This window comes from Acomys russatus, chromosome 3, assembly GCF_903995435.1.
Source record: "Acomys russatus chromosome 3, mAcoRus1.1, whole genome shotgun sequence".
Taxonomy (NCBI): domain Eukaryota; kingdom Metazoa; phylum Chordata; class Mammalia; order Rodentia; family Muridae; genus Acomys; species Acomys russatus.
Window position 1 is genome coordinate 69,669,852 of NC_067139.1, and position 12,216 is coordinate 69,682,067.

Here is a 12,216-nt window from a genome sequence, read left to right on the forward strand (position 1 = left end):
TGTTAGGGAAATAGATGAGTAGGGAAACTGAGGCCTCAAGAGGGCAAAGGGACTGTCTGCCACATGAGAAGACAGATTAATTTAAATCTGCAAACTAAGTATCCAATGGCTCTATTTTCCTGAAGGGTAAACTGAGGCTCAGAGACAGGAAAGTGGCTGCCACAGGCAACTTTGAGTTATGAAGAACCCCAGGACAGTCATCCTGGGTCCATCTCATGGAACCAAGATAGAGTTGCCTACTCTGACCCTAACCTCAAGTTCAGGAAGTTGCAACACTTCCTTGTTTCCATAGTAACCAGCTACTGCTCCAGGAATACACTGAAATGTTTTCCTTACCTCCTCAGTGCCAGCCCTGGGTCAACCTGTGAGGACATGGGCGGAAAGAGGGGGTGTGAAGGGAGGCACAGTACCAGCCCCAGCCCCAGCCCCAGCCTAGGATGAGGGCAAGCAACTGAGAAAGAGAGCAGAGGGGAGGGCAGGGGGAGGGAGAATCTTCAGTAGAAAGCTTCCCAGCACCCCACACTCTCAGAGGAAGGAGCTCCCAGTTTGACCTGCTTCTCAGGGATGAATAGGAGTTCACTAGACTGAATGAAGAGGCTAGAGAAAATGTCAAGGCCCAGGGCTTGAGGTAATTGGCACATAAGAACCCTGCGGTGTGCTGTGTGAGCCTGGTGGCTCAGCTGCTTGGGAGGCTGAGACAGTGGGAAGGTAAGTGAGAGGCCCTCCTGTACTGACTGTAGAGTAAGTTCAAGGTCAGCTTGGGCAAGTGAGTGGGATCATGTCTCCAAATCAGAAATTAATAGGGATTGAGGTGCAGCTCAATATACAAAACTCTGGGCCTGGCCCCCCTTCCCCAAACCCTGAATAACCCATATGTAGTGGTGCTTGCCTACAGTCCCACCGCTTGGAAGGAAGCAGCTGGGGACCAGGAGTTCAGGGAGCTACAGAGTGAATTCCAGACCAGAAACCAATCTCAAAAAGTCGGGGAGGGGACTTCAATGGTAGAGTGCTCACCTAGGATGGGTAAGGCCCTGGGTTTAATCATTAGTACTACAAAGAAAAGAGGGAAGGAAGCAAGATGAAGGCTTGAACACTGGCTACAAAGAAAGACAAGAGACCAGATGCCAAGTGTAGGCCAGATGCCCAGGACACTTCCCATTTGCAAGTGTTTAATGGGCATGGAGACAGTGTAGAGTAAGCACTGTAGCAGGAGAGGTGACCACCCTAAAGGGTTCCAGATACCACTCTTCCCTGGGGATGGGACAAAAATCCACAGCCTAGTTCTCAGACTAGTAAGACACAACCTTACTGCCCCCACTCCCTAACCCTCATGGGGAAGCAGGGTTGGCCTACATGATGATGACTTTAAGAGCCTCGAGAACCACACAGAGGTTGCTGTTCTGTCTGTGCTCCCTTATGCTGTGTGCACTTGGTCCAGCAGGGATGAGGCCAGCCTCAGAGAGTGGAAAATGGAGGCGAAGGGAGGCCAGACTGCTAAGGTAGGAGCACCCAGCATCTTGCTAGCTTTGCTTCCCTTCTCTGGGCCTCAGTTTCCTAACTGGAAAGTAGGGACAAGGAGGGTGAGATGGACAGGCTCCCACACTCCCTCCTGATCGTACCCCCGCTAGCCACCTTTGGATCTGGGAGGGGCCATGTCACCTGATACTGCAGCAACAAATCCAAACTGTCATCTAGTACAAGGCAACATTTTGTGGCCACATAGGCCATACACATGGGCAAGGAGTCTCAGAAGGCAACAGTTTCTGGGGCCCTGGCTCTACTCAAAGTGCCAGCTGGCAAAATACAAGACAGCCCCATATGCACTGAGAAGTATCTTGCTATAGGATGGCAGCCAGGGCAGACCATGACCAAGGGACCAGCAGTACCCCAGAGACCACAGTGAATAAAAACCTTCATGCTTGCCCTGGGCCCTACAGCTCTGGAGAGAAGAGTCAGAGGTACAAGGCCCAGACCTCTGTGAGACAAAGCAGAAATCCCAAGCAGGTTAGCACCACTGTTGACAGCCATAGAGGACCCTGTCCCTGACCTCACTTACTCCGGTGGGGGAGGGCACTTGTGTAGGGACAGATGCATGGGGCCAACATGCTGCATGCTTGGGATACCTAGGGTCCTATCCCTCTGGGTTTAGACTCAGTGGACATATGAGAGGTCAGCCTAGGCTGGGCATGTGGTAATAGTACGCTCTGCTGTCTGACACAGGGATTCTGCACAGCATCCGACAAGGGTAGGGGCTCCCATCTAATGCCCCTAACGGATGCCACAGTGGGAAGCAGGGTGCCAAAAGTTGTGATTCTTGTTTGGGTGGGATGTGCCTAGAAAGACGGCTGTGGAAAATGGGGGGGGGGACAACTAGCCTCAACCGAGTACCAGTGGGAGGCAGGCATCCATACTGCCCCCACCTTCCTGGACAAGGCTCCGCCTCTAGCGGTGAATGAATATGACAGGAAGGGCCCAAAGGACAAAACCGTCCTCCAAAAGCACGCAGTACAGGATCCTGCTTGCTCAGCCAAGGCCAGCCACTTTCTTCCCCCTGAGTCCCAACAATCTGCCACTGCTACCCCCCTAGCCATTCCTACATCCCACGCCCCAAGTGTGTTACTTCCCCCATCCAGCCTGAACTCTTCAAGCTGCCCTGACAAAAAGAAAATAAAAGGACCCTGTGCACTGGCTAGTTTTATTTCAACTTGACACAAGCTAGAGTCATTTGGGAAAAGGGATTCTCCATTGAGAAAATGGCTCCATAAGATTACCATTATAGCCAAGTCTGTAGTGCATTTTCTTAACTTAGTGATCAGTGTGGGAGGGGCCCAGCCTTATGTGGGCAGGGCTATCACTGGGCTGGTGGGTGCTCTGAAGAAAGCAAGCTAGATAAGCCCTGAGGAGCAGCAAGGCGTTGCTCAGCACTCCTCCGTGGAGTCAGCATCAGTTCCTGCCTCCAGGTTGCTGTGCCGAGTTCTTGCCTTGAATTTCCCAGATGGTGGACTGCCAGCTGTAAGATGAAATAAACCCTTTCTTCTCCATGTTGCTTTGGTCACGGTGTTTTGGCAAGGCAACAGAAGCCCTAACTAAGAAACTCGGAGCCAAAAGAAAGCCATATCTCCTCCTGGGAGTCCACCCTGCTTACTCCCGCCTTAGGTTCCATTGAGGAAGACTTGGGCGATACAGTTCTGCTGTGTAAGAGAGGGCTGAGTCCTGGATTCTTTGTGGTTCTGGTATGAGAACTGGGCCTCGAGAACCCTTTTAAGCCTCACGGAACATGGAACTTTTCCAGGGGAAAGAACTGCTGGGGAGTACGAAGCGGTTCCTGGAGGCGCACAGGCCACACTTGACACTATGGGGATGTCATGCACAGGCTTAAATCTATATGACAGGCATCAGAGGATGTGGCTGCCAAGGTAGCTTGAGAACTTGGGACGCAAAGGTCCTAGGAGTACTGGAAATAGAGGTGTGAGGAGCCCATGAGTGGCACAAGTCATGCCACGTAGGCAGCTCCAGGGAACAGGCAAAGAGGGAAACTATCCAAGACAGGAAACCCAAGAATTCTCAGGCCTGGACGGATTCGAACTCTCGAAGAAGGCCTGCCCCTGCATATAGAGAGCAGCTAGGCAACAAGGAACAGGCTGGGTAGGAGCCCCGAAGTCCCCTTCCCCTCCATTCAGCAAAGAGGCCCATGGTCAAAACAAAACTAGAGTTTCCCCCTGGACTTTCAGGCCTTCTCCCAGGATCTGAGACATAATGAGGCGCCGGGGCTCCAATGGTCCATGCACAATGAATAGGGAGGCTGATGGCCAGTGAACACCCTCCTCTCCCTGCCAACCACCCAGTCCACTTCCCAAAGTCTAGAAAGTCAGAAACATGTGACTTTCTGTGAGCCAGGGAAATGACGTGTTGACCACAGTGGCAGGTGGGGGTCACATCCCTCCTCAAGGCCCTACCCAAACTGCCTCTCTGCATGCCAAGCATGCCCCCAGAGAAGATCACCTCAGTGTCTCGTGGCAACCAGCTCTTCTACGTGCTGAACATCCTTCTTGGCAGTGGCAGGGCTCCTAACCCCAGGAAGAGATGACCCACATCAGCTCTGATCTGCTCTGCTCCCTTCCTAGGAGAGAGAGATAGGGGAAATCCTCCCCATCTAATCCCCCTAAAGAGCTGGGGACTGAATCCAGACACAGCACAGCCCATGCCGCAGAAGACAGGACTAGTTCCCAGGGACATCAGCCTACCCCAGAAGGCCATACTTGTGACTATTCACCCTACATTCCCTGGGACCACGCAAGTCCCGGACCAGGTTATATGTCTCAGGAGACCTCTTCTGTTAGGGACCTTAGTCAAGTCCTTTCTTCCTTCAACCTCAGTTTTCTCACCAGTAAAATGTCAAGTTGGATGAGAAGCCTCTAAAGACAACATCTCTGAAGGGAGAGGTCACACACAGAGCTCAGATGTAGCCAAGAAGAGCTTCAAGACACGTCCAGCTACTCCTCTCCTGGCCAGGGACTCCAGCTCTGTGGGCAAGGGCATCTTTCTGATACTGCTCCCGGGTGTTGACACTGCAGCAAGCTGTAGGCCATCTCTCCAGAAGATGGACGATACCAGAATGAGGCCGAGCGCTCTTTACTCTAAGAGTTCCTTCTCAGGCAAACTAGGTTGACAGTTTTCCAGGAGAGGGGGGATTGTGGTATCCCATCAACCCGCATGAGGATGCTGTGATGTCATTTGTAATTGCTGGGTAAGGAAACTGAAGCCCAGTGGGCCCCAGCCTAAGGTACCACTCTCTGTCCCCCTTCACAGCTGCCCTGCTCAGAGTTGAGCAGGTGGGGTGGGAGGGCTGGTCCACCCTGGCTCTTATCACACGGACAGAAGCCAAAAGGGAAGTTTTGGCATCTCCCGCCTCAGTTTGCCCAAAGGAAAACAAGGCTCTCAAAATAGGAAGCCAGATGACTTAGAACATTCTCCAGGGACAACAGGCTACTTGGTGGGTTGAATCAGAAAGCTTTGGTTGGTCCCGAGTCAGTTTGACCTTGAGGAAGCAGTACCTTGGACTCGAGGCTTTGGGAGGACACTCATGACAGTGACTAAGGCTACTGTTCCTTAAGCCCTTACACTACATACCAGGCACTGGGCACTTTCTGGCTTCTTAACCTATCAGGAGGGCAATGTGTTAGTCACTGTTAGAGCATGAATAACTCTTTTGCGGATGCGGAGGCCAAGGTCACAGATGTCAAACATAAAATGCAGAGTTGAAAGCTGACTCCAGGAAGCCAGAGAAAAATCCTGAAACAAAGCTGGGGAGACAGGTATCCCCATCCTTGATGCGCTCCATTAGAATACAAAAAGGACTTAGCTCAGTCTCCAGGACCCATGTATAAAAAGGCAAGTGGGGGGGGGGGGCACCTTATGGTCCCAGGGCTGGTAGGCAGAAACAGGAATATCCCTGAGGCTCTATGGTCAACCAGCTTAGCCTAATCAGCTAAGGTCCCTGTCTCCAAACAGAAAGTGGATGGCTGTCCTCAGGAGAAATAACTAAGATTAGATTCGGGCCTGCCTAAACACACACACACACACACACACACACACACACACACAAATACACAGGCACACACACAGTGGAGTGGCAGCAGGGATTGAGGGCTTTCAGTAAATTATTTCAAGTGTGCAAACAGCAACCTCAGAGACACACAAGCCTCTCTGCCTGAACCAGCCCCTCTCCAGCTTCCTTGCTGTGACACCCTGCTGTAGGAAAGCCATCCCATTGGACCTAGGACCCATCCCTGAACTCCTTCAGGCTTAGGCTTTCCCCAACCGCCATCCAGAAAGACAAAAACAGAGACTCTGGAAGGACACCCTGCGATTCCAAACACCAGGAGAAAAAGTCAAGGCTCTTTCCCGAGAGCTCTTGGTTGTGTTTGTCTCTTGGTGGGGCTCCTTGCCTGCTATTGAATGGTGTTCTGAGCTTCTCTATTGACCTAGTTGAGGTCAAGGTCCATCCAGGGAGCAGGAATCAGGGACCAGGGAGCAGGGAGCAGCCTTGGGGACAGGGCAAGGTTCAGACAATTGCATCCAGAGCCCAGTCCCTTTTTCCTCCTGCAGCTGTCACCTGGACCTGACACAGGTGACTCTGAGGGTGGAGCAGGCAAGTTCCAACCTTGCTTCCTGGTCCACAGAGGAAACAACAGCAGGCAAACAAGCCATCAGCAATACAAGCTCAAAGTCAGCATAAAATTGGTTGGGGGAGGGGGGAGAGGGGTGCATTGAAGGGAAGAGAGAGGAAGTCTTGACAGTTGAAAGCTTGGACTTTCCCAAGAGGAGCTTGATTCCATTTCCCTAACCTCAGCACTGTACTCAACCTATAAACATATACCCACATGCATATGCTGCAGCTTGTGTGATAAAAGAGGTTTAGAGGCTATCCCTAAAATGAACTCAGGGCCACCCTATTCTCCTTCAGTTCAGCTGGGCTCTTGAGCTAGGTTACAAACTGCCTTTATTTAAGTGCACGAAAGACTGGAGCTAGGCCTGGCCCCAGCAGATGTCCAGTCAATATCTAATGAACTCATGAACTGGCAGAGCCCAATTCAGCTGTACTGCTAACCTTGAATGAAGCTACTCATTGCTTTCTGAGGTTCCATTTCTTGGGCTAGAAAAAGACGGACAGTCCCCCAACTTGACAGGCTTAGGGGTCCAAAGTCCAGAGAAGTGGGTTCTGAGGTAGACGGGGCATTTCTTCCTATGGTCCAGAGCTAAGATTATAGAGTGAGTCTTCTGGGGTTTAGGGGGAGCCTCCAGGGAGGGGTTCTGCAGACCACAGAGGAATCCCTTCTTGTGAGCAGTTTCCATTCAAGCCAGACACCCCAAATGATTTTTGGACAGCACAGAGCCTTTGAAAGCACAAAGAGTTACATTCTGACACTGTTTCCCCATCAGTGGCCTGGCAGTGTCCTGCTCTGCATTGAATTTGACAAGGATGTGGGAAAGACGGCTAGACAAGAGGAATCTAACGCTCCCATATTTGAGGGAAAGGGAGGGAGATAGGCAGAGCTCAGCATGTGTGCACACCTGCATGTGTGCTCAAGGGGGAGGGAGGAGTGGAGTGGGTAACCAGCAACAAGGGAACAGGCCCCCTCAATCCCTGTCTCTGGGGGCCTGCCCTGATGCTCCCAGAAACAAGCTACTCCAGGTATTGAAGCCCTCTGTCACTTTCTGTGACTCTTCAACCTCAGTTTCCTCACTGGTTCTGACAGCTTGGGATACAGACATGCTGTAGAAACACACCTCCCATCACCACCCAAGAGACCAGGAAAGGCAGTCCTTATCCCCAGCTGTCTGTCTAGGGCTAGGGCTGGGCAGAACAGAGTCTCCACACACCGTCTGTCCTCAACAGCCTGCCATGGCCAAAACCTTGAAGTGGTTACAATTACAGCCAGGCTAACAGGATTAGGGGAGCGTTGAAATCTAAGAAATCTAATTAGCTCAGACACCCCGGCCTCCCCCAGCACAATCCTGTAGTAACCCTGGCAGCTGGGCCTGATAGGAGGGGCAGGCTCCTAGCCCTCCAGGCTACAATCATTACCTGTACAGGTGTGCCTGACCAGGCCAGGTCAGACATCCTGGGGAGGTGCCATCTCAGCCTGTCTAGTTACCCACTGCCTACAGCCCCACCAACCAAAGTGGGTGTCAAAGGGTGGCACTCAGCTAGGCTCCAGATGACCAGATGCAAGCAAGGGTGTTGGCTATGGGGGTTGAGGGTGGGGGTGGGGAAAGAATCCAAGGGCCCTATAGGGCAGCCACCCTACATAGTGTAGGAGACTGACTCAGCCAAAGGAGGGGCAGTTTGAGTCACACTCTGTATCTATAGAAACCATAGCAGCCCAGGGACAATTTTGCTTCCTCCTCCAGGGTCAGAGCTGAGCCTGGTGCATACATACATTCGTCTAGGCAGGCAGCATCTGCGGCTCAGTGTAAGTCCTAGATGGGCCAGACAAAGAGACAGAGACAGAGACAGACAGACAGACAGACAGACAGACACACACACACACACACACACACACACAGAGAGAGAGAGAGAGAGAGAGAGAGAGAGAGAGAGAGAGAGAGAGAGAGAGAGAGAGAGAGAGCACAAGCGAGTGCAAGCTGTTAGGGACATAGACCATGTATTGCCCACCTGTGACCCTTCCTGGAAACAACTGCTATTTATGCTCATCCCCTCACTCCCACTCCTGGGGCCCACACAGGTTTCTGGGGCACATCCCAGCATAGTTGGGGGCCATTGCTCAATGCACTGTGATGCAGGGGTCTGTAAGGCTTAGCCACAGTCTCTTGGCCTCTCTCTGAGCTTTAGTTTTCTTCTCTGGTAAACGAAAGTAATTCCGTACAGTAGCTGACACCGTTGTTAATAGGATCAAACAAATTTGAAAAGTGATTCTGGATGGGCCATGGCAGGCAAAGGAAGGGGCTGTGGCCACACCCTTTCTCATGTGCACATGGCAGGCAGCCAGAGGCGGGTGGGTAATTATTTATTTGGACTGGCCTTTCTTTCCTTGCTGGACAAAAGCTCCTAAGAGTGTCTTGCACAGTTCTGGGTCTCTGGGCCACTGTCTTCACTCTGTGAACTCTCATTAAACACATGAATAGTCAATCCTGGGTCCCTGACCTGACCAGGTCCTTATTATGCAGCTCCTCCCAGGTCATAAGCAATTCAAGGAAAGAAGGCAGGCCTAGTGCCCTAGAGCCAAAGGAAGAGAACCTCTTGGGCAGCCCCTTCCCTGCACTTGTCTCCCTCCTCCCCCATGCACACATATCACTATAGCCTGGATACAGGACTTGGACCCCAGGATCATTAAGGAAAAATGAGTCCGTGGCTGGGAGAGGCCCCAGCATCTTAAGCCCAAAGTCAGGATCAATCCAGAAGGCACACAACTCGCAGCTGGCCAGTGAGTACAGAGGCTGCCCAGAGATGGTGAGCATCCCATCACAGGAGGCAGGCAAGCTGAGGCTGAACAGTCAGCTGTCAGCTATCGGGGAGGTTAGTAAGGATAATGAAGCAACTTCTGGAAAAGATCTCTAGCAGCTTTTACTCTCAACCTGGTCCTTTTGATATCTATCTATTCTGCATCAGAGTCTGCCTAAACTCCAGGATGAAGACTCAAATGCTGTATCTGCCTCATCCTCCCAGGAACCATGTGGGACTACAGGAGTTCTGTGACCAAGCAGGAGACTGAGGCCCAGCAGAGTCTGCCTCCTGTCCCACACGGCCAGCAGGCTGCCGCCCCTTGAGACCTTTTTCTCTCTCCCCCTGTCTTGTGTCTGGGTTGCAGTGTGTTGCCTCCCTGAGGGAAGGCCTAACCTCAGACTCGTGACTGGAGCATCCAAGGCCAGGTTCCATGCACCCAGGCAGACTGCCACAACCCCAGCCTCAGGGTATCTTGAGGACAAAGATTCCCCCTCTTTCCCCCCAGAGAGGGCTTGGACAAAGATTCACCGCCCCCCCACCCCCCAGGAGAGGGCCTGGGTAGAGGCCACTGTGTCCTGCTGAGAGGATCCAACAGTTACCAGGAGAAACTGCAGCAGCAGGGTCAGGGTCAGGGGTAATTAGGGTAGCAGCCTTTGTTGTCTACACAAAACCCAAGGGGTCTCATAAAGATGCAAGGGAGGCAGGGGCCTGGCAAGGACCCATGGGAGCAGTTATGAATGAAAATGTATGGGACCCAGTCACCATTCAGCAGACCCTACATCCTGGTATCAGGCCACACCGTGCCCACAGACACTTCCCCCAATTAACTTGGTGCTCCACAGATTTCTTACAGCATTGTGCCCTAAGACTTTGGGTCAAGCCACCCAATGGACCTCCCTTGGGCTGGCCCTAGGTAGTTAAACTTCCTCCATGGGCCCCTTTTGTACCCAGACTCTGAGGATATAGGGAGGCTTCAAAAAGTATCTCCCTTCCTTATCCACCTCCATTAGCCAGAGCGAGGAGGACATTCGTGGTGCTTTTCAGCTGGGCTCTTCTTTCAAATCTCCTGATAGGAGTGAACCTGTGGACAACTGTGCTGTGTTGGGTCATCTAAAGAGGGGCCAAGGATTAAAAAAATAAATGTGAATTTGCTGTGGCTAGGGGAGTGTTACATGTGTTAGCGTACACACACACACACACACACGGAGACACACACACACACACCCACACACACACACACACCACGAGGGCGATGAAGCCAAACCCCAGCTTCTAAGTCTTTCTTCATTTGCCCTGGATCCCCCCCCCCTTTTCCTTAGGAGGAAAAAAAAAGAACATTTTGTCCCCACAAATGAGCCAGCAGCAGTTTCTGCACAGACAAGGCTATTTATTCAAAGTTTTTTCAGAGTCCAGTCCCTTCTGTGAGCCTGTGAGCAGTACTCAGAAAGTCTTACAACCACAGCTCAAGTCCTGGAAACTCTGTGGCTCCTCCCCCCAGCCCCAGTCACCAAGTGCCCAAGTCTATAACTTCTGATTATAGGAGAAAATTAGGTCTCCAAACCCTCTGACTCGGGTCCAGTGATGCTTCTGTCTTTTGAGGAAAAACAAAACAACCAAAACCGTAAAACTCAGAGGAAAACACAGTTTCCCTCCAAAAAGCACTCCTAGCTCCAGCTCCTAGGCAGATAGGGCTTTCAATGTGCCTTTTGTTTGATGCTGGTGTTTCGACATCCTCTTCTTGAAGAGGGAAAGGTCAGCACAAGGCTCCTGGGTGTTCACAAGCTCTCTGCCTCTGCTCAGGGGCCAGGGGTCCTGAGCAAGGAGTCAGGAAGTCCCCTGCTTTGGACCTCCTTAAAAAAAAAATAAAACAGCCTGGATAAGAAAGACCATGGGTTTGCTCCCTCATCTAAACTTCCCAAATAGCTTACAGGCAACTCTTCCACACTCCAGTCACCATGCAAGCACACATGGAGGCAGGCGGGAATTCACCAGCAGCCAAGTCGCCTGTTTCTCCAACCCCAGCCACCATCCCTTCATCTGTACCTTCAAAAAAACAATAATAAGCAAAACCAGGCACCTCTGGGAACAGCCTCTGGCCTCCTGCCCTGCCCTGTGTAACCAGCCTGTCCTCACACCCACGAGGGAGGGAGGAGACCGCACTAGTTAACCCTCTGGTCTACCAGGCCCAGTTCCCAGGTTGCAGCAGAGGCAAACTGTTGCTCAAGAAAACCCTTCAGAAAACCATTGGCACCAGGAGACAGCTGGAGCCAATGGTTCTCTATGTAGCGCCACGGCAGGGGCTTCCACAGGCGCAGCCCACAGACCGCCCTTCCAAATCCCGGGGGTTGGTCCCCACTGTCCATGCCCAGGGCTGTCCACCCACGGGTCTCCAAATGTCCCTGGCAGTACAGAGAAGAGGGAAAGGCTGGCCGAGCGGTGCACTCACCCCGCCAGCCCAGCCGCCAGCCAGCTTCTTGGAGATCTCAGAGAGAACATTTGTTTGGGCTGCCAAGTTAAATCTTCCTCCCTCATGTCAGGGCATTGGAAAAGCAGTCAGGGGAAAGGGGAAGGGGGAGAGCGGGGGAAGGAGCCGCGGGAAGGAGGGCGGGAGAGAGCGAGCAAGCAATCCAGGCGGGCAGACTCTGAGCCCCAGTTACTCTAAGCTCTGCCAGCCCAAGAAGCTGCAGCTCCTAGGGCAGATGTCGCCCGGGCTCCCGGCATAAGGAAAGATTTAGCCGCCGGAACTCCCGGGTAGGGTGCAGGATAGACTCCTTGAGACTGGGTTGAGAGAGGCCCTATCTCAGCCCGGGGCTGGAGGCACAAGGTAGAACTGTAAAGCAGAGGAGGGAAAAGTTTGCCGCAGGTAGAGGGAAAGGCAGTGTAGCCGCGCCAATCGGCTGTCCCGGGGGAAGGGTGAGGGGCCCAGACCCGCAGTCCTGGCGCGCTCTCCTCCGCTTGCCCTCCCGCCCGTGTTGTTTACATTCCTGGAGTGTCTTTTAAACCCGAGGCTGTGGCCGGCTCCAGGCCTTCTCCGGCGGCTTCGGGGCAGTCTCCCGTGAAAATCTGTTGGCGCACAATGGCCGGGAGAGGCGGTCGCCCCTCGCCCGCGCCCCCACCGCTCCAGGGCGGGGAGCCTGCCCTCTGCACCGCGCCCTCTCCCTGCCTGGGCAGCTTCCTGGACAGATGTCCCCGGCCAGGGGGCGACGCGCTCCCGTAGCCAGTACCGCGACACCGAGGCCATGCTCCCC

General features: G+C 52.9%; 1 protein-coding gene across 3 annotated transcripts in view; it reads right to left on the reverse strand.

Annotated features, from left to right (window-relative positions):
* Zmiz1 (zinc finger MIZ-type containing 1) overlaps positions 1-12,216 on the reverse strand; it is a 199,128-nt gene that overhangs the window by 185,883 nt on the left and 1,029 nt on the right. The gene's annotated exons all lie outside the window — the stretch shown is intronic.